Source organism: Schistocerca americana, chromosome X (assembly GCF_021461395.2).
Source record: "Schistocerca americana isolate TAMUIC-IGC-003095 chromosome X, iqSchAmer2.1, whole genome shotgun sequence".
NCBI classification, from domain to species: Eukaryota; Metazoa; Arthropoda; class Insecta; order Orthoptera; family Acrididae; genus Schistocerca; species Schistocerca americana.
Window position 1 is genome coordinate 422,553,064 of NC_060130.1, and position 23,594 is coordinate 422,576,657.

A 23,594-nucleotide genomic window follows, 5' to 3' on the forward strand; every position below is an offset into this window, starting at 1 on the left:
TATGGTCTGTTTTCCTACTGCTAATGCGCTTTATAGTTCCTATTATTAATTCTGATCATTAATGTGTAGCCATTGTATAGGTGTTTAAGGAATGGATGATTCATGTGAACGGCATATTTCGTATTTTAAGTAGAAGTAAATTGCAAAAATGAGTACTACAACCAGAATAAGACTTGTTGTGGACAAACTATGTTTTTCTTGCGTTTTCCATGATATTGCTTTGTATGTTGTAGCATCTGAACAACTGAAATTCTTCCCTATTTTCAGCTCATTAATTCGCCTAAGGCAGGGCTTCACAACATACGTGCTCGCGGAGCAAGCTGTGAGCAGCAAGGCGTGAGCACGGAGCAGCGCGAGCACACTACCCCCACTACCGGACCAGAGCGGAGAGTGCGGAGAGTCACGTGGGGCACACAAGAGCTGCCGCTAGTCAATGTAAATCCACGGCCACCTGCAGGGATATCACTCACGAGTTATTACTGCGACAAATGAAACAAATAAAGGAGATTGTACACGTGCCACATAATTTTATTAGCGTAGTGTATGCCTCTACATTCGAATTAATTTGTGAACTGTTACACAATAAAAGGTGTCACTGAAGTGTGGGATTCTCGGTTATCTTCTACTTTTTGCCCTTTACAATTGCGTCTATGTTTGGAGTAATTGTTCTTGTGCATTGTAAGCGCAGCGTGCAGTTTAAATTTCGATCAGACAATGCGTTTCTCAGGCGCATCTTGTTACATTTCATTGCAGAGAACAGTTGTTCACAAACATACGTGGAACCAAACATTGATATTATTGTAGCCGCCAGTTTGTGCAAACGAGGAAATCTATCCTGGGGTAAGTGTCTGTAGAATTCCAAAATGTTTTTCTTGTTCTGAAATTTATCTCTGTATTCTCTGTCACACTGCGGGTCAATAATTTCTAGTTGCAGCTCAGGACGAATCTCTTCAATATTCGCTGAATATGGAGAGGAGAACAGATCAAAATCACTGTCTAGTGCTGTTAGATCTTGAAAGCGTTGATCAAATTCTTCCTTAAGGGTAACTAAACTATGTGAATAACGTTCACAGTCTTTGTGAACATCTTCCATGGATGATAATTTAGGAAAATGAGCTAGATTTCCTGTTTCCAGCATACTCATCCAAAGGGTCAATTTCATTTTAAAAGCTCGTATTCGATCTATGAAATGAGTAATTAGCTGATCTTTAGCTTGTAGTGAAATGTTCAAAACATTCAGATGGCTAGTTAAATCTCCTAAGAACGCGAGATCACATTTCCATGAAGGCTCTTTCAATACAGGAACACACATGTTATTTATTTCCATGAACATATTTATCTCATCTAATAGGCAAAAAAATCGATTTAATAATTCGCCACGACTAAGCCAGCGGACCTCGCTGTAATAAGGCAGGCCACCATACTGGCTTTCTACATCCTCAAGAAAGCTTTTAAATTGTCTGTGTTCTAGCCCATGCTTCCTTATATAATTGGTTGTACGAACAACAACACTCATCACATTTTCTAGAGTGATACTCTTTGCACATAAGTTTTCCTGGTGGATCACACAGTGAACACCCCTTATTTCATTCGGCACAGTCAGTTTTTGCATTTTCTCCTTCAACAGCGCAACGAAACCTGATTTTTTCCCTGTCATCGCTGGTGCACCGTCTGTAGACACTGAAACTGAAGAATTCCACGACAATCCTATATTTTCAACACTTTCTTCAACACTACTTAAAATATCACCTCGGGTTGTAGTGTGCTTCATGGCTACTACATTGAGGAGCTCCTCCCTCACCTGAAGATCTCTATTAACATCTCTAATAAATATGGCAAGCTGCGCTGTTCCAGTGATATCAACACTTTCGTCCAGAGCTAGAGAATACGCCATAAAATCTTTACCGATATTTGCAAGCTGGCTCTGGACGTCGTCTGCCATGTCCTGTATGCGACGCATAATGGTCATGTTAGATAATGGCACAATTCGAAGCTGTTCAACTTGAGATGGACACAAATGTTCCGCTGCAACTACCAAACACTCTTTTATTAAATCGCCATCAGTGAAAGGGCGCAGGGATTTTGCTAAAAGCAAAGCAATTTTGTAACTCACTCTGAGAGCTGCCTCAGTTGATTTTTCTTCGTCGTCCAGATCTTCTTCGGATGCTTCCTTTTAAGTTTAATAATTTCCTGTGCACGATCTGGTCCATCACATTTTCCACTTCCGTAGTCTTTCGCGTGGTACGACATATAATGTCGCTGCAAATTAAATTTCCTAAAAGAATTCAGCGTTTTGTGACATACTAAACATTTTACAACACCATCTTTTTCTGTAAACAGATACATTTCCTCCCAGTGGGGGTTGAACTGCGAAAGCATGGTTGGGGTTACACAACGGCGACTTGACATGATTCTTAACCAGCGAAGTGACTGTTAGAGCTGATCTTAGTACTTTAAACGTTACACAGTCGGCGCGAATTCAATAGGCACGCTGCGGCCCTATTCAAACGTGCGCGCGCTTTTCCCCTGGTCTAAGGAGTGTAATAGACTGGAATACAAAGTTTTGTTAAGGAAGGCTAGGTTCTGTACAGGTAATATGGATAATGGTTCCTCTGGGAAAAACAACGTTGGTTGATAAAAGGTAATCATTGTTGTTCCTGTGATAGTAGCCAGAAGAGGAAACCGTATACCAGCTATGTCAGTCTTGGTGCTTTGATTAGTAATCTGAAATTTCGCAGTTCTGATTTTGTTATCCCTTTTGATTTTCCTTTTTTGAGACAGTCGACAGTCACTGTTTCTAGTGAAAATATGAAGTGAACCCAGTGGTCTCCAATTTTCAGGAAAAACGGCAGTGGGCCCAGTACGTCCCTTTTACACACTGGCGCTTCCATTTTCTCATGAAATAGTTTTCTTTCACATGACTTGTCATTATGGACTACGTTGGCTGAAAAATGTAACACATCCTCTGATACAGCGTTTTAGACCTGCCATGGAAGTAAGTTCGTGAACATTTTTTCATTTAGAGACAAATAATACTTCGTGATTTGTGAGTAGCACATCTGGTTGTCTTGAGAACAAAAGCCCAGTGTTTAGAGGCTTGTTTCAAATCATACATTCTCTGCAGAAATAAAGTAGTAGTACGCCCAAGACAAACCTCCTAAACATCATCATTGGCACACAACCCCTCACTCCAGCGGACGAGGTTGTATCTACAGAATCAAAGACAAGCAGATAAAAAGTAATGTTAACATATGTGCCCTACTATACACTGAAACGCCAAAGAAATTGGTATACGCATGCATATTGAAATACAGAGATATGTAAACATGCAAATACGGCGCTGCGGTCGGCAACACCTGTTTAAGACAACACGTGTCTGGCACATTTGTTAATTCAGTTACTGCTGCTACAGTGGCATGTTATCAATGTTTAAGTGGGTTTGAACCTGGTGTTATAGTCGGCGCACAAGCAGTGGGATACAGCATCTCCGAGGTAGCGATGAAGTGGGGATTTTCCCCTACGAGATACCGTGAACATCAGGAATCCGGTAAAACATCAGATCTCCGACACCGCTGCGGCGGGAAAAAGATCCTGCAAGAACAGGACCAACGACGACTGAAGAGAATTGTTCAACCTGACAGAAGTGCAATCCATCCGCAAACTGCTGCTATTTTAATGCTGGGCCATCAACAAGTGTCGGCGTGCGAACCATTCACCAAACATCATCGATAAGGATTTTCGGAGCCGAAGGCTCACTCGTATACCCTTGTTGACTGCACGACACAAAGCTTTACGCCTCTCCTGGGCGCGACAACACCGACGTTGGACTGTTGATGACTGGAAACATGTTGCCTGGTTGGACGAGTCTCGTTTCAAATTGTATCGAGCGGATGGACGTGCACTATTATGGAGACAACCTCATGAATCCATGGACCCTTCATGTCAGCAGGAGACTGTTCAAGCTGGTGGAGGCTCTGTGGGGCATGTGCAGTTGGAGTGATATGGGACCTTTGATACGTGTAGATACGACTCTGACAGGCGACATGTAGTTAAGCATCTTGCATCCATTCATGTCCATTGTGCATTCCGACGCACTTGGGCAATTGCAGCAGGACAATGCGACACCCGATACGTGCAGAATTGCTACAGAGTGACTCCAGGAACACTCTTCTGAGTTCAAACACTTCCGCTGGGCACCAGACTCCCCAGACATGAACATTGCTGAGCATATCTGGGATGCCTTGAAACGTGCTGCTCAGAAGAGATCTCCACCCCCTCGTACTCTTACGGATTCACGGACAGCGCCGCAGGATTCATGGTGTCTACTCCCTCCAGCACTACTTCAGACATTAGTCGAGTTCATGCCACATCGTGTGCTGCACTTCCGCGTGCTGGGGGGGGGGGGGGGGCTACACGTTAGTGTACCACTTTCTTTGGCTCTTCAGTGTATATAGCAACATAACCGATGTACTTCTCCAGTATTATAAAACGTGTAGCCTTACTCTACTTTCCCTTAGATCAACTTCATATGGTATATTATGTGTATGTCTTCCTTTCCTAAGCAAATTATCCTTTTCTGGTAATGGCGAAGGAACATCCTGTAATGTGTTTATCGCCCCTTTAAATGATTTCACTGTACTGACATGGTATACACATGCCTTAGTTGATAGTCGCAGTTTTACATTTACTGGTGAGTTCATTTCAACGACGTAGCTTTGTCTTTGATACTTTGTTAAGAACTTTTTTGTTTTCCCCTTTGCCTTTTGGGGTATAAGAGTTTGCTAGCAACACGCACTGCCCTGTCCTGTATTGTGACAGTTTACTTGCATGTTGTCCAATACGTTCCTGATTTTCCAAGGATTTACTATTGGCACATTTTATTTTCTGCATAACTTCTCACAACAATTTTGCAAATTGTTTTACCGGTTCTCCATGTGGCCGTAATTTTGGTTGAATCACATCAAAAAGTTGCTCCATCTTCTCCCTATAGAGTATTTCGTGTAGTGAAAAATCTGCTCTTGTGTGAACTTTTGAATTATGTGCGCTGACGGCAAAACTTAAAAGAGGTATCCCAGTATACATGTTAGCTATTCATGTAGTGACTTAGCATTTTCGATATTCTCTGGTGAACTCCTCCCTCTGATCCATTCACTTGTGGATATAATGGACAGGTACGTAACTTTTTGATACCTAGTGAATGACGTAACTATTTCATCAGACTGGACAAAAAGTTTGTCCCTCGATCCGTGATCATACTCTCCCGTACACCAAATTTTAGCAACCAGTTGTTAACCATTGCCTGTACGACAGTAGAAGCTTTTTGATCAGGAATTGCGACCATTACTAGATGTCTCGAAAAAAGATCTATCAACGTTAGTTCTTATTTGTTGCCGACTGGAGTTCTGTTGAAAGGTCCTAACTTATCAAGTCCTATTTTTTGAAATTATGTTTCAGCTTCTGGTAAATTCTGTAATTGTATTTTCTGATGATTTCGAATTGCTCTCTTTGCACGCGAAATTCAGTTTTAACTATATCACTCTGCCGTGTTCTCCATCAATAGCTTTCTGCAACCCATTTATCAGTTGTATTTCTACCCCCATGAACTAATAATACATAGTCAAGTGCTTGTTGTAGTACTCAGTGTAAACAGAGTGGTAATAAACTCGCAATTAGAGAGAGCTCGAAGGAGAATATTGGTTTTGGCAGCCGTTGTTGCCTTCCTCCAACACTGTATTTCATCAAGAACTTTGCAAACTGTTCCGAGATCAGATGCGAATTGAATAGCAACATCATGTCACTCAGTCCATCTCATTTGACAATGTGATTGCAGCGAGTGTTTTAGGTGACTCTTCAATGTTACGAACCGCTTGCTAGACGCTGTAAAGAACAGTACCAATTCTTCAGCAGTACCAACTTTGCAGCTGCGAGAGAGAGTGAGGTTGAGCTTATGATCTCGACACGGTGCTACTTGCGTGTTGATAGTTTTCTTTTTTATTGTAACCACAGCTCCTTTCAATTCTGAAATATGAACTGAGCAACCATCGCAGCCTATACCAACACAGTTCTCCAGATAAAGGCTTTCCATTCTCCTTAGAATCGTAGTACCTAATACTCCATCAGTAACGCTACGCTCTTCATCTTGACTCTCTTGAGGTCCATCTTCAATGTTTCCACCACAATCATTGTCTTTATGGATGTCAACGAAGCCCAAAAATCTTTCGTGTAATTTGCCGTCACTGCAGCTAAACTTCGTTGGGCGATGAGCGCTATGTCCGTAGTCAAATCGAAGATTATGCTGTAATAACGAGAATGTTTGATTTCCTCCAGGATTCTCGATAACATCACTGTTTCACAGCATGAAATAAGATCGTTACGCGTTGTTTTCCTTAAGTAAGTGGCGTTCGCTTTAGTGGTCTCAAGGTTATGTTTTAGTTGCAAGTCTCCAGCGCCAATTCTAAATGTTAGAAGAGCTCTAAAGTTTCCCTCGTTACTCATTATACGTTCACGGTCATTTTCGTTTTCTCATAGACTCCCATCGTCTCTATGCCCCCGCAGAAGAATATTTTGCTTTCCATGAAATATTTTGTTTTTATTATAGGTACAAGACGGTCTCTGTTTTCGCTAATGCTTTCCATTCTCTGTCTTGACAATTGATTTATGACCTCAAGTTCGCGGTTGTCTCGTGTCGCCAAAAATAATTTTGCATCTGTTGACGTTTCGACGAGGTACTTAGGCTGAGAGTTGGTCTCAAGGTCACCATCTTTACCCGTAAGTTTGGTAAACTCTTTTAGTGGTCCAGTCGCAAATTTCTTGGCGATAATGGAATTCTTTCCTCCAACCATTTTATTATTCACAAAAATTGAACAGTTAATGCAAAGAAGTTCCTTTTTTAACTTGTGAGAACACCAGCCATGGATACTGTTCAAAGTGATTGTCGTGCACTTCAACCCATCTCCTCTCGTTGTGCTCGGAAGTATGAATGATATAATATTTTTCTGGTTTCCTTGCAGCTGTGAGAAGCTTGTGTTTCATATCATCACTAATATTTCCTGACACTAATATATCCAAATAATTGCCAATATCCGTAGGATGAAAGGAATCATTCGATGAACTTTGTTGTGGAAGTTTTGACGATGTGCTGGGCTCTGCCTGTACATCTGGTGGTGTTTTTGCGGCTGAATAGTGACCACAATCTTCAGATGTTCTTACTTTTCTTTTTCTTATTACGTAATGCTACATTTTATTATACTGTTACGACGTAGGCAAATTAGATGCCAATTATTCTCGAATAAACACTTTATTCGCAGTGAAAAATGCATCACTAGAAGACTTAGCCCGGCGCGTCCCCATATGTACTCGCCACAGCCCTACGACTCATCGCAGAAGATAGGTTAAGGAAAAGCAAACCTACGTTTATAGCATATGTAGACTTAGAGAAAGCTTTGACAACGTTGACTGGAATACTCTCTTCCTAATTCTGAAGGTGGCAGGGTTCAAATACAGAGAGTTAAAGGCCATTTACAATTTGTACAGCCGGCAGCGGTGACCGAGCAGTTCTAGGCGCTACAGTCTGGAACCACGCGATCGCTATGGTCGCAGGTTCGAATCATGCCTTTGGCATGGATGTGTGTGATGTTCTTAGGTTAGTTAGGTTTAAGTAGTTGTAAGTTCTAGGGGACTGATGACCTCAGAGGTTAAGTCCCATAGTGCTCAGAGCCATTTTTTGAACCAATTTGTACAGAAACTACGTGGCAATTTTAAGAATCGAGGGAGGGGCACGAAAAAGAAGCAGTATTGTATTGTACCGAACCGGGGACCTAGAAACGACGGAGAGGCTTCGTCCCGCCTTATTCCTCAGTGGTTCACAACCCCACAACAGACCACAGCAGTCGACCCTCCCCAACGCCGCCCACACCGAGCCCAGGGTTATTGTGCGGTTCGGCCCCCAGTGGACCTGCCCCCCCCCCCCCCCCAATCCCATCTTAATTATGGTCTACCCGTACTTGGAGACAGTGCTTGCACAGCAATCGCCGACATAGTGTAACTGAGGCGGAATAGGGGGAACCAGCCCGCATTTGCCGAGGCAAATGGAAAACCGCCTTCAAACCATCCACAGGCTGGCCGGCACACCGGACCTCGACACTAATCCGCCGGGTGGTTGCCTGCCGTGGACCGTCACGCCTTCTAGCTCAGGAAGCAGCGCGTGGAGGGTCTGAATCAGAGGCTGAGACGGTTCTGCGACCGTGTGGGCTGCAGATTCCTCGACTTGCGCCATAGGGTGGTGGGGTTTCGGGTTCCGCTGGATAGGTCAGGAGTCCACTACACGCAACAAGCGGCTACACGGGTAGCAGGGGTTGTGTGGCGTGGGCTGGGCGGTTTTTTAGGTTAGATGGCCTTGGGCAAGTACAGAAAGGGCAACAGCCTCAACGGGTGCGGGGCAAAGTCAGGACATGCGGGGACCAAGCAGCAATCGGTATTGTAATTGTCAACTGTCGAAGCTGCGTTGGTAAAGTACCGGAACTTCAAGCGCTGATAGAAAGCACCGAAGCTGAAATCGTTATAGGTACAGAAAGCTGGCTTAAGCCAGAGATAAATTCTGCCGAAATTTTTACAAAGGTACAGACGGTGTTTAGAAAGGATAGATTGCATGCAACCGGTGGTGGAGTGTTCATCGCTGTTAGTAGTAGTTTATCCTGTAGTGAAGTAGAAGTGGATAGTTCCTGTGAATTATTATGGGTGGAGGTTACACTAAACAACCGAACTAGGTTAATAATTGGCTCCTTTTACCGACCTCCCGACTCAGCAGCATTAGTGGCAGAACAACTGAGAGAAAATTTGGAATACATTTCACATAAATTTTCTCAGCATGTTATAGTCTTAGGTGGAGACTTCAATTTACCAGATATAGACTGGGACACTCAGATGTTTAGGACGGGTGGTAGGGACAGAGCATCGAGTGACATTATACTGAGTGCACTATCCGAAAATTACCTCGAGCAATTAAACAGAGAACCGACTCGTGGAGATAACATATTGGACCTACTGATAACAAACAGACCCGAACTTTTCGAATCTGTATGTACAGAACAGGGAATCAGTGATCATAAGGCCGTTGCAGCATCCCTGAATATGGAAGTTAATAGGAATATAAAAAAAGGGAGGAAGGTTTATCTGTTTAGCAAGAGTAATAGAAGGCGGATTTCAGACTACCTGACAGATCAAAACGAAAATTTCTGTTCCGACACTGACAATGTTGAGTGTTTATGGAAAAAGTCCAAGGCAATCGTAAAATGCGTTTTAGACAGGTACGTGCCGAGTAAAACTGTGAGGGACGGGAAAAACCCACCGTGGTACAACAACAAAGTTAGGAAACTACTGCGAAAGCAAAGAGAGCTTCACTCCAAGTTTAAACGCAGCCAAAACCTCTCAGACAAACTGAAGCTAAACGATGTCAAAGTTAGCGTAAGGAGGGCTATGCGTGAAGCGTTCATTGAATTCGAAAGTAAAATTCTATGTACCGACTTGACAGAAAATCCTAGGAAGTTCTGGTCTTACGTTAAATCAGTAAGTGGCTCGAAACAGCATATCCAGACACTACGGGATGATGATGGCATTGAAACAGAGGATGACACGCGTAAAGCTGAAATACTAAACACCTTTTTCCAAAGCTGTTTCACAGAGGAAGACCGCACTGCAGTTCCTTCTCTAAATCCTCGCACAAACGAAAAAATGGCTGACATCGAAATAAGTGTCCAAGGAATAGAAAAGCAACTGGAATCACTCAATAGAGGAAAGTCCACTGGACGTGACGGGATACCAATTCGATTCTACACAGAGTACGCGAAAGAACTTGCCCCCCTTCTAACAGCCGTGTACCGCAAGTCTCTAGAGGAACGGAGGGTTCCAAATGATTGGAAAAGAGCACAGATAGTCCCAGTATTCAAGAAGGGTCGTCGAGCAAATGCGCAAAACTATAGACCTATATCTCTTACGTCGATCTCTTGTAGAATTTTAGAACATGTTTTTTGCTCGCGTATCATGTCATTTCTGGAAACCCAGAATCTACTATGTAGGAATCAACATGGATTCCGGAAACAGCGATCGTGTGAGACCCAACTCGCCTTATTTGTTCATGAGACCCAGAAAATATTAGATACAGGCTCCCAGGTAGATGCTATTTTTCTTGACTTCCGGAAGGCGTTCGATACAGTTCCGCACTGTCGCCTGATAAACAAAGTAAGAGCCTACGGAATATCAGACCAGCTGTGTGGCTGGATTGAAGAGTTTTTAGCAAACAGAACACAGCATGTTGTTATCAATGGAGAGACGTCTACAGACGTTAAAGTAACCTCTGGCGTGCCACAGGGGTGTGTTATGGGACCATTGCTTTTCACAATATATATAAATGACTTAGTAGTTAGTGTCGGAAGTTCCATGCGGCTTTTCGCGGATGATGCTGTAGTATACAGAGAAGTTGCTGCATTAGAAAATTGTAGCGAAATACAGGAAGATCTGCAGCGGATAGGCACTTGGTGCAGGGAGTGGCAACTGACCCTTAACATAGACAAATGTAATGTATTGCGAATACATAGAAAGAAGGATCCTTTATTGTATGATTATATGATAGCGGAACAAACACTGGTAGCAGTTACTTCTGTAAAATATCTGGGAGTATGCGTACGGAACGATTTGAAGTGGAATGATCATATAAAATTAATTGTTGGTAAGGCGGGTACCAGGTTGAGATTCATTGGAAGAGTGCTTAGAAAATGTAGTCCATCAACAAAGGAGGTGGCTTACAAAACACTCGTTCGACCTATACTAGAGTATTGCTCATCAGTGTGGGATCCGTACCAGGTCGGGTTGACGGAGGAGATAGAGAAGATCCAAAGAAGAGCGGCGCGTTTCGTCACTGGGTTATTTGGTAACCGTGATAGCGTTACGGAGATGTTTAATAAACTCAAGTGGCAGACTCTGCAAGAGAGGCGCTCTGCATCGCGGTGTAGCTTGCTCGCCAGGTTTCGAGAGGGTGCGTTTCTGGATGAGGTATCGAATATATTGCTTCCCCCTACTTATACTTCCCGAGGAGATCACGAATGTAAAATTAGAGAGATTAGAGCGCGCACGGAGGCTTTCAGACAGTCGTTCTTCCCGCGAACCATACGCGACTGGAACAGGAAAGGGAGGTAATGACAGTGGCACGTAAAGTGCCCTCCGCCAAACACCGTTGGGTGGCTTGCGGAGTATCAATGTAGATGTAGATGTAGATGTAGTTAGACCGCGCGGCTAGCCGGGCGGGCAGAGAAGCAGTGGTTGTGAAAGGAGTGAGGCAGGGTTGTAGCCCATCCTCCACGTTATTCAATTTGTGCATTGAGCAAGCAGTACAGGAAACAAAAAGAATTGGAGTGGGAATTAAAGTCCAGGGAGAAGAATTAAAAACTCTGAGTTTTGCCAATGACATTGTAATTCCGTCAGAGACAACAAAGGACTTGGATGAGCAGTTGAACGGAGTGGACAGTGTCTTGAAAAGATATAAGATGAACATCAACAAAATCAATAGGAGGCTAATGGAATTTAGTCGAATTAAATCAGATGATTCTGAGGGAATTAGATTAGGAAATGAGATACTTAAAGCAGAAGATGAGGTTTGCTATTTGAGAAGTAAAATAACTGATGATGATCGAAGTAGGGACGATATAGAATGTAGTCTGACAATGGCAAGAAAACTGTGTTATGAAGAAGAGAAATTTGTTAAAATCGAGTATAGATTTTAGTGTCAGGAAGTTCTTTCTGAAAATATTTGCATGGAGTACAGCCATGTATCGAAGTGAAATATTGACGATGAAGAATTTGGACAAGAAAAGAACAGAAGGTTTTGAAATGGGGTGCTACAGAAGAGCTGGCCGAGCGGTTTTAGGCGCTTCAGTCTGGAACCGAGCGACCGCTACGGTCGCAAGTTCGAATCCTGCCTCGGGCATGGATGTGTGTGATGTCCTTAGGTTAGCTAGGTTTAAGTAGTTCTAAGTCTAGGGGACTGATGACCTCAGATGTTAAGTCCCATAGTGGTCAGAGCCATATGAGGCATTTGAAGCTACAGAAAGATTCTGAAGATTAGATGAGTAGATCACGTAACTAGCATCAAACTAGCCTTTGGACTAAAGGCCACAATAACGACATGCTTTACTCCTGGTTTCTGATTCACTTCATAATCAAACTCACTCAATTTGAGTGCCAATCTTATTAACCGACTTGAAAGGTCTTTTACGCTTAACAACCACTAGAAAGATGCTAAAATTTGTCATCACTTTAAATCTCCTACCATACACATAACAACGAAAATAAGAAATTCTAAATACTACTGCCAACATCTCTTTTTTGGTTGTTGAATTTCGCCCAGCCTCCTCCAAACGTCTAGATGCATATGCTACCAGGTGCCCATTTTCATTGCATTTTTGATTCAGAATAGAGCCTAATGCACTGTTGCCAGCATCGCAGGAAAGTATGAATTCCTTCTCGAAACCAGAGAATACTAACACTGGATCTGATATCAGTTTCTGCTTCTGTTTCTGAAATGCTTCAAGTCACCCTGCTGTCCATTGAAACCTAACTCACTTCCAAAGCAACTGAGTTAGTGGTTCTGCAATTCCAGCATGTAATTTTACAAATTTGCGGTAATTCACGTAGTTGCAACTATTTTTTGTCTGTAGTGTTGGAAAAGACACACAACTAATGGGAGATGAGAATTTTTTCTCACTAACTCTTGGCTGTAATAAGTCTGAGATAAACAACTGTTGTCTGAGCAAAATGACACTTCTCTGCGCTAAGTGTTAGACATGCTGTTCTTAGTCTTCTGAACACTTTATCCCAGTGTTTAACATGCTGTTCTAAATTTCTAGATTAAAATATTATATTGTCAATATACGTCATACGTATCTTTGGTATCAGCCCATGAAATACTCCATATAACAATCGTTGGAAAGTGGCAGGAGCGTTCTTTCATCCAAATGGCATCCTGTGGCATTGACAATGACCTGAGGTTGCTGCGTATCCTCTTTTAGACGTGTCTGCTGGACATACTTCATGTTGGCGATAACCGCTTCTAAGATCCATTCTCGAAAACATTTACATTGTGGCAAGTTGTCTAATGTTTTCGTGATGTTTGGTATCGGATATGCATCTGTTATAATGTGTGTGTTTAGGAAAAGGTGGTCACAACAGAATCTATACTTCTTGGTTCCACCCAAAGATCTTTTTGGTACAAGGAGAATATTGGCTGACCGGAGACTACCACTGTGTTCAATAATGCCTTCCCGGCCGTTGTGGCGGAGCGGTTCTAGACGCTTCAGTCCGGAACCACGCGGATGCTACGGTCTCAGGTTTGAATCCTGCCTCGGGCATGGATGTGTGTGATGTCTTTACGTTAGTTATATTTACGTAGTTCTAAGTCTAGGGGACTGATGACCTCAGATGTTAAGTCCTATAGTGCTTAGAGCCATTTGAACCATTTTTTGATAATGCCTTCCATTAGCTGTTGATCTCTAAACTCATCTACCAGCAGGTGTATTTTCTTCGGAATTCTACACAATTTCTTGTAGACCGATGTATTATCACCTGTTTGAATGTGATGTTGTGTTACAGGTGTTGCTGGCAGTGGACCATCTGAGTTAAACAACTCTGACTATTTTAATAACAATGTTTCCATCGCTTTCTGTTCACTGTGTTTCAAATGACAGACCTTTCCATGTAGTGGAGGTGGAGTGACAATTTGCTTGAGGTTGTGATCAACTGTTGATCTATCGATATTGACCTCATTGAGTATCCCTAAAGTTGCTACTATCGATCTCTTTAGAAGTCTCCTGTCATCCATCTCAAAATTATCAAGCTTTACCGGAACCATTAATTCGCCATTTACACTTCTGTGTACAAAACAGTGCTCTTCATCTAATGCTTCATTGTTCTGTAGTGGCTTCACCACACATAACGCTTGTTGTGGTATGTCGATATCCACGTTTGCCCAGATCAACATCCATGTGCCTGCCAATATTTTTTCGTGTAAAACTATCCTTAATGTACACTCGACAGCCAAAAAAGTGGTTCACGCCTGAATTCCAACGTGTAGGCAGCACCTGAATGTATGCAACCAACATAGCATATCTGTGTTGCACATCGTCGCAACCCTCCACAGTACAGTCGTTGTAAGATATACAATGGGTACCGCTGGAGAATACTAGAGAACACCTGTCTTAATGACAGTCCGTCCAGATGTAAAGTAACACCACGATAGTACATAAACATAAGACAGTTCTTAACGTTTGTAAATTAAACTTAATTACCATAAGTGACATTTCAAACGTTATGGTTCAACTAATTTTGTCACATAAATCGTTCAGTAATCCTTAGGCACAATTAAATATTTGATACAGTATATGGATTTATAAAGTTGTATGGCAATTGGAAACAAGTTCTTTGCTGTCTAAAAGATTTACCCAAGACATGCTGAACGTCGTTCAACGTTCAACGGAGAGTGGTTTCGCATCAACTTTATGTAATACTAAGCAATCCCAACATTAACAACGAATCACAAGTAATATCATTGTTGACATTACTCATCAACGGTTACTTGTACACAAAGTTGTACTTTAAATGACTTGACCAACGTCTTCGTTCTGGATCCGGATGCAAACCCAGAACGTAAAGCCATTGTTAACCAAGCAAACCTTTGTGCCTTATCGAGACTCGATCACTAGGCAGTAAGAGACGTCAAATATTGATGTTTGCACAAGTATCAGTTATCAGTTCTCAACTTGAACGTAAATGACGATAATGTTTGCATGAAACCAGAAACCCTAACATGACAATTACCTTCTTGGTAATTAACCTTGAAAGACGTTGTATATTGTTTCATTGTCAAGGAACAAAGCCTGCACATGTTTAAAACTGAAATGCCATCATGTAATGCTGGTGACAAGAATGCGAACACAGCACCTAATCGGATTGTTGAATAAGTACGTAAAATCAGAATGTAGATATCACATTTTGTCACCAGTAGTGAGGTTGGAACCTTAAATAACGACTGAAGTTGTATTGCCTGACCGGGATCCGAACCCGGCGCCTACCGCCGTCGTTGTCTAGCCAGCAACAGACGAGAAATGTTCAGTGTTGGTCCACCATTAGCGAGATGTGCGCACGTTTAACTAGAAATAAGGCGACGAAAACGTCTATGCTGACTGAGAGTCGAACGCCGCACACATGGTTATGAAGACACGTTATAATCAAATTCTTATTCAGTAGTAGCTAGGAGCAGCATGTTTAGTTGCAAACCTCAAGGCTTTTCTCATCCATAGTAACGTGTTGCCTAATATCTGCGATATTATGGTGTTAATTCACAAGTGGATTGACTGCTGTAAAGAGCAATGTTCTCTAGTAGTCGTGTATCATTGAGCTGTAAATGAAGTGCCTCAGCAGAAAGTAATTTCCATGTGCAGCACGTATTGTTGGTTCAAACGGCTCTGAGGACTATGGGACTTAACTTCTGAGGTCATCAGTCCCCCAGAACTTAGAACTACCTGAACCTAACTAACCGAAGGACATCACACACATCTATGCCTGAGGCAGGATTCGAACCTGTGACCGCAGCGGTCGCGCGTTTCCAGACTGTAGCGCCTAGAACCGCTCGGCCACCCCGGCCGGCGATATGTTGTGGATTCAACTTCTAGCCAGCAGAGTATTTTCCACCCCATCATTGAAAGCACAAACATGCCACTCCTAGCTATTATTGGAAAAGAATTTGATAGTTGATGTGTCTTCATGACCACGTGTGCGGGGTTTGAATTCCATTCAGCATAGAACTTTTCGTCGCCTATGTCTAGCAAAACATGCGCACATCTCGCTACTGGTGAACCAACAATAGCTATTTATCGTCTGTTCCTGGCTAGAAAACGACAGCGCTAGATGCTTTGATCGAAGCACAAAATGGCTCTGAGCACTATGCGACTTAGCTTCTGAGGTCATCAGTCGCCTAGAACTTAGAACTAATTAAACCTAACTAACCTAAGGACATTACACACATCCATGCCCGAGGCAGGATTCGAACCTGCGACCGTAGCGGTCGCTCGGTTCCAGACTGTAGCGCCTAGAACCGCACGGCCACTTCGGCCGGTGATCGAAGCACAATCAGGCAAAAACAATTCTATCGCCATTTAAGGTTCCAACATCTCGCTTCTGGTGAAAGCATTTGATATTTAACTTCTGATTTTACGTACTTCGTTAACAATCCGATTAGGTGCTGGGTTCACATCCCTGTCACAAGCTATACATGAAGGCATTTCAATTTTAAACATGAGCATACCTTGTTCCTTGTGAATGACACCATATTAAACGTCGTGGGGGGTAGTTTCCAGGACGATAACTGTTATGACAGGATTCCCAGTTCAATACAAACATTTTCGTCATTTATTTTCAGGATCTGAATTGATAACTGATACTGGTGCAAATGTCTATACTTCACGTATCTTTATGCCTAGTGATCGGGTCTAAACAAGGCACAAACAAAGCTTAGCTTAGTTAGCAATGGCTATACGTGCTGGGTTTGAATCCAGGTCCAGAAGGACGACGTTGGTCATGTCATTTAAAGTTCAAATTTGTGTACACGTAGCTGCTGATGTGTTACGAGAACAATGATATTACTGGTGATTCGCTGTTAATGTTGAGATTTCCGTAGAGTGCTTGTTGCCGTTAATCGCGTTTTTTTACTGGTTCGTCCAATATCCAGTTTCCAGATCCGCTCGCCGTTGAGAGACGTTCAGCACGTGGATGGAAAACCTTTTCGAGACCGAAAAATTTTTTTCCAATTGCCGTACAGCTTTGTAACTCCATATATTGTCTCAAGTATTTAATTTTGACTAAGGATTACTGTACGATATATGTAAAATAATCCGTTTTCTCAGAACTTTTGGAATGTCACTTGTTGTAATTAAGGTTAGTTTATGAGTGTTATGGGGTGTTTCATTGCTAAGAACGTGTTTTCTAATATGTTTTGTATGATGATATTAGTTGACGCTTAGACTGACTGCCATAAAGGCCTTTGATCTCTAGTAGTCTCTTGCGGTACCCATTGTGTGTAGTCAAACGACTGTACCCCACGGGGTTTTGGTGTTTAGAGGACCTGCAGCACATCTAGGTTATGTTGGCTGTATTCGGAAGTTACCCACTTTTTTTGCTGTCAAGTGTACATGTTAGCACTTGAGTTGGTGACACATTAGCGATCGATGTACCTTGCAACATTGAAGCTTTTGTAGCTGTTTCACCCATTAAAAATGAATTTCCACAAAATTCAACTGTACACTGACAAAGATCAATTTTTGGCGTGATGCCTATCAATGAAATCAAGTACAAGAATCACAGAATATCCCTGCCTACAATTGGCAACACTTTCATGTGCCGATGAAAGCCTTTAGTTCCTATTTTAAAGTTGAGATGTGTTGTTGCCAATGACTTCACGCCATTATTTCCCACGCCAAGTAATCTATACCTTGGAGTGATTAGACTCCTGCTGCCCATGGTTTCCATACTAACAATATAAGGCAAACGTGTCAGTAGTATTAAGGTTTACTGAGACTATTTACCAATGGAAGAAATATTCCCATTTGCAATTAATGCCTGCTTCTGCTTGTTTTGTTTCACCTGTTCCTCGCTTCTACATTTGTTAACCTTGTGACCAAAGGATTCGCAACTACACAGTCCGATCGCATTATTATGATTACCCTCTATGTTCGACGTCAACGTGCAATGACTACTGACAAAAAGCAGGTGGCAGCACTAACAGTGGAGGGTATACAGCTGCCGTAATGCGGAGATGGAGCGATTTATCTGACTCCAAAAGGGCATGATGGATTTCAGGCCAAGGGCGGAATAATTTCCGAAACAGCTAAGTGTTGCGTCTGCCAAAGACGGCCCCTGCCAGGCAGACTACCCTCAAGACACCCCTGTGTACCATATAACATACACAAGCACTTGCAGGCTCAACCAAGAGGAAAACAATTCTTCAAAACAAACACAAACTAATGCAAACCTTTTTCTGCAGAGGTTGCCTCACAGATACAAGGAAAGTTGGAGTACTCCGCCGGCCTCCGCCGGCTTTATAAGGCCAGCGCAGCAGCAGTACAGCATCCCCAGCGGTACCTCGCTATGAGTACCACCCTTAGATTTGTGTTTTTCGTGCACTAATCGAAGCCTTAGCGTTGCAGGTGCCAGCCAGCCAGGCAGCCAGCAAGCCAGCCAGCCAGCCAGCCAGCCAGCCAGCAGCGGTCCAGCCAGCAGCAGCAGCAGCAGCAGCAGCAATAGCGGGCCGGCCAGCCAGCAGCGGTCCAGCCAGCAGCGGCAGCAGCAGTGGCAGCAGCAGCAGCAGCAGTAGCAGCTGTCCCGCCAGCCAGCAGCGGTCCAGCCAGCTGCAGCAGCAGCAGCAGCGGCAGCAGCGTCAGCGACCTTGTCCGCGGCAGCAGCAGCTGTGGCGTTCCAGCCAGCAGTCGCCAGCGCCAGCAGCGTGGGACTTCGGCGTCCGTCTTTGTCTGTCTTCGTCCGTCTTCGTCCGTCTTCGTCTGTCCCTGGTTTTCCTCCCTCGTTTTCCACCCTATACTGTCTTAGTTTCTACCTGTCGTCATGTCAGCCCCCACCACCACTGCCACTACTATCACCACTGCCATAGCTTATACTTCACCCTCCGCCACCACCACCACCACCATTACATGGTGTGCCAAGTCGCCCCCATCCGTGCTCTTCTAACTCTCCCTTTGCCAGCACTCTTCGTCGCCCCCTCCCCAGCTTCTTCCTCCCACACATCTACCTGTGATCCCTTCCCCCCACTCCCCCAGCCTGTCACTGCAGCACGAGCTCGGGTGGTGGACCTATGGGCCACTGCCCATGCCGAGCTCTCCCCATCGCCTTCGCCATCACCGCCACCGCCATCGCCGTCGCTGCCGCCTTCACCATCACCATCTCCGGCGCTGACTACTGCGTCCATGCCGGGACCTGCCACTTCTCGACATCTTCCTATAGCTCCCGTCCCTCATGTCACCACTCACCCTTCCACCGCCCTTAAACGCCCTAGTGGCACCACCACCTCCTCTGCTCACAAAAACGCCCCGCCCTGTCCTACTTCCGTGCTGAGTGCCGTGAGGTCCCCACCTGCCCGCATTGTAAGCAAGTTCACTTCCTCCGGCAGTGCCCTAACCTTCAGTCCCCTCCCTCCTGTAATACCTGCAATCTCGCCCATCCCACCTTCTCCCAAAAATGTAAAGCCCGACCCCCTCCAACCCCCCTGAACTCACCGTCCCTGTCCGCCCTCTGGACGCCCCCACCCCTCCTGGCAATTCCCTTCGCCCCCCCCCCCCGCCCCACCGCTGAGGACATCATCAGGTTCCTCACCCTTGTTTTGCAAAACGTCCACCCTTTCCAGCGCCCTCACACCCTCCAACAGATCTCCCTAGCCACCCGTTCCATCTTCCACCTAAAAATGTATGCCACCTACTCCCACAACCAGGCCCATTTCACCCTTCACCCTTCCACCGCCCTTAAACGCCCTAGTGGCACCACCACCTCCTCTGCTCACAAAAACGCCCCGCCCTGTCCTACTTCCGTGCTGAGTGCCGTGAGGTCCCCACCTGCCCGCATTGTAAGCAAGTTCACTTCCTCCGGCAGTGCCCTAACCTTCAGTCCCCTCCCTCCTGTAATACCTGCAATCTCGCCCATCCCACCTTCTCCCAAAAATGTAAAGCCCGACCCCCTCCAACCCCCCTGAACTCACCGTCCCTGTCCGCCCTCTGGACGCCCCCACCCCTCCTGGCAATTCCCTTCGCCCCCCCCCCCCCGCCCCACCGCTGAGGACATCATCAGGTTCCTCACCCTTGTTTTGCAAAACGTCCACCCTTTCCAGCGCCCTCACACCCTCCAACAGATCTCCCTAGCCACCCGTTCCATCTTCCACCTAAAAATGTATGCCACCTACTCCCACAACCAGGCCCATTTCACCTTCTCCCATCTCGACACCCTCGTCTAAATCCCTGTCATGGCGTGACAGCAACGTATCCTGTTCAACAACATCTGTTCCCTACCCGCCAACAAGAACCTCTTTATGCACACCCCCACCACCCACCGTGTGGATGCCTTCCTCCTTAATGAAACCTTTCTTCAGCCCCACCACACCGTTCATACCTTGCCCTACCTCCTTCACCACTCCGACAATCCCTTCCCGATAGCGCGTGTTGGAGTTGCCATTGGTCACCACTGCCAGATCCCCGTTCGACTCCAACCTCTGCTTCCCAACTCCACTGAACACCTGATCCTTAGTCTCTTCTTCCCTGGCCTTACTGTCACCTGCGCCACCATCTATGTCCGCCCTAACACCCCTATTCCTTTTGACTTCCTCTCCCACATTGACCATACCTTCTCCTCCTACGTGATCGCCGCTGACCTCAACATCCACAGTCGTTCCGCCACCCAGATACGGCGGTGGCATCGTTTCCTCTCCTCCCTCCAATGCGACCTCGTCCCCATTCCCTAGCACACCCGCCTCAAATCCAACTCCACTCCTGATGTCATCCTCTCCTCCCCTAACCTCCTTGGCCGCATAATGTTGGATGTCCTCTACCCCATTGGTAGTGACCATCTCCCTGTCCTTCTCACCATTTCAGACAGCCGCCGCCCCTGCCCCGACCCCCTTCATGATCCTCCCCCAAAGTACATCCATGATTATTCCAGCGCCGACTGGAATGCCTACCAGGATACCCTCTCCACCCAGGTCGATGGCCACACCTTCACCTACCTCCACCCCGACGATATTACCGATGCCACCTCCATTCTCCAGCAGACCTTGTCTGAGGCCATGGAGGCCCATGTCCCTTCTGTCGCCATCCACCCCCACCATCCTACCTAACCCCCACAGGCCATCCTGCTCCTATGTGAATCCCACTGTCTCTACCGTGCCTACCTTCGTATGTGTGACCCGGACGCACTACAACGCCTCTGGCAACTCCAGAGACAAATCTGTAACTTGCTCGTGGCTAAGAAACGCCGGGACTGGCGACAGACATGCACCTGTTTAAACGCTACCCTTCCTATCAACTCATCCAAGTACTGGTCAGCCTTCTGCCACCTTACCAGATCTAAACCCCCTCCCTACTATCCTCTCCTTCATGACAACCAACCCTTCCCTGACGCCATTAGTAAGGCCAATCACTTTCCCTCCTACCTCTCTGATGTCTTTACCATCCCTGACGATCCCCAGTTCGATTACTCCCTCTTCCTAGATGTCCGCGATCGAACTGACACCTCTGTCCCTCCCCTCGCACCTGGTTTCCAGTACTTGGACAACATTGCACACACAGAACTCAATGAACCTATCACTACACTGGATCTCATCGCTACACTCAGCACGAAACGCAACACCACTCCTTGTCACGATCGTGTCACCTATCGCCACCTCTGCGAAGCTCCTGCCTCTTTCCTCTCCACCCTGGCCAGGCTCTACAATGTAGTACTGTCCATCGGCTACTACCCCAACCTGTGGAAAACCTCCCATATCCTGATGTTCCTGAAACCCAGTAAACCGCTGTCCGCTGTCTCCTCCTACCGTCCCATCAGCCTTACCTCAGTCTTCAGCAAGGTCCTGGAATCCATCCTCACCCAACGCATCCACCAACATCTCCGCCAGCACCGCCTCCTTCCCGTTACCCAGTGTGGCTTTCGGCCGTCCTTCTCTTCCGATTACCTTCTCCTTCACCTCACTCATCTCCTCTCTGAACAGCTTAATTCCCGTCGTTCCGCTATCTTCCTCTCCCTTGACCTTGAACAAGCCTATGACCGCGTGTGGCATTCCGGTCTCCTCTTCAATCTTCCAACTGTCGCCCTTCCTATCAACTACGACCGTCTGATGGGCTCCTTTCTTTCCCACCATCCTTCCTACATCGCCATCCACAACACAGATTCCTACACCTTTTCCCCTCCACCAGTGTGCCCCAAGGTTCCGTCATCTCCCCTCTTCTGTACCTCTTGTATATGGCGGACATGCCACCGCCTTCACCCCCCCCCCCCCCATCCACCTTCTCCAGTACACCAATGACACCGCCTTCCTTGCCCTTGCCCCCACCCTGCAGCATCCCAACACCTTCTCCAATGCCGTATTGATAGGTTCACCGCTTGGTGCAACCATTGGTTGCTTAAGGTCAATCCTTCCAAATCCCAGGCGATCATTGTAGGCAAAACCACCCCTTCCTTCTTCCCCCTCGATTTCTACATCACCATCTATGGCCATCCTATCGCCCTCACCCCCACCCTTAAGTACCTCGGCGTCACCCTCGACCGTCGCCTCTCCTGGACCCCCCATCTCCGGACAATCCAAGCCAAGGCATGCTCCTGACTCCGTCTCCTCAAGCTCCTTTCCGGCCGTACGTGGAGTCTGGACCACCATACTCCACACCTATAAATCCTTCATCCACCCTATCCTCTGTTACGCCCATCCTGCCTGGATCTCCGCCCTCCCTACCTTTTACAAATCCCTTCAGATCCTTGAACGCCATGCTCTCCGCCTTGCCTACAATATCTGTCTCCTCTCCCCCTCGCGGATCCTGTACGACCTCATTCCATTCCCCCACCTCCTCCTTTTCCTTGAATGGATACGGATCCTCTACACTTCCCATATACTCGATCCTCCTCACCCACTTGTCTCACCCATCCTCTCCCACCCCCGCCCACTGCCGCGCCTGTATTCTCACGTCCCACCTGCTCTCCATCTCTCCACCCTCCTTACCCTCTCGCAAGGTGGCTTCCGCCAGCTTCCCCTCCCTGATGATGCCCTCCTCCCCTCCATCTACCCCTCCTGCCAACTTTGATCCTCCCTCCCTCTTCCTGTGTTTGTTCCTTTGGGCACCCTCCCTCCCTAGTCTCCCCCTTCCCTCCCTCCTCCCTTTCTCCCCACTCCTTCCCTGGGCTTTCCCTACCCCCGTCCCTCTACTCCTCCTCCCATCTCCTCTGCCATTGACATCTTTGTTCTCCCCTCTCCCTCCCCCTCACCCCTCTTCCTCTCTTGGCAGGTCCCCGGACTCGCACACGTTACGTGGACATTCGCGCGCCGGAGATCATCGCCATCCGTTTCTCGTGTGTGCCGTCGTGTTTTGTGTTCAGTGTTCACCGTCACGCTCCATCGTTCACGTGTACCATCGAAATCATCAGTGCTTGTGCGTCGTGTCAACAGTTTGTAGTGTGGGTTGTCATCGAGTGTGAACGGCTTCATGTTTTTTATGTTCCTGTGTCTACTATTTTTTACCCGCCGATTGTTCAAACTCATGTGTCTTCTATGTTTTATCAGTGTAAACTCTTGGGCTGAAGAGCGGCGTAATGTGCTGCTGCCAGCCTACCTGTTGTTGTACGGGTATTAAAATCACAATAAAGAAAAAAAAAGCAGCCAGTTCCTCGCCGAGCTTGGATCAACTCCGACGGACCTCACTGACGCTCTTGATGAATGGTCGTCCACAAGTTATTTGTTTTTGTGTGTATATAGAGATTGTTCGAGAAGTGTAGTTCAGTTTCAATAAACGACATTA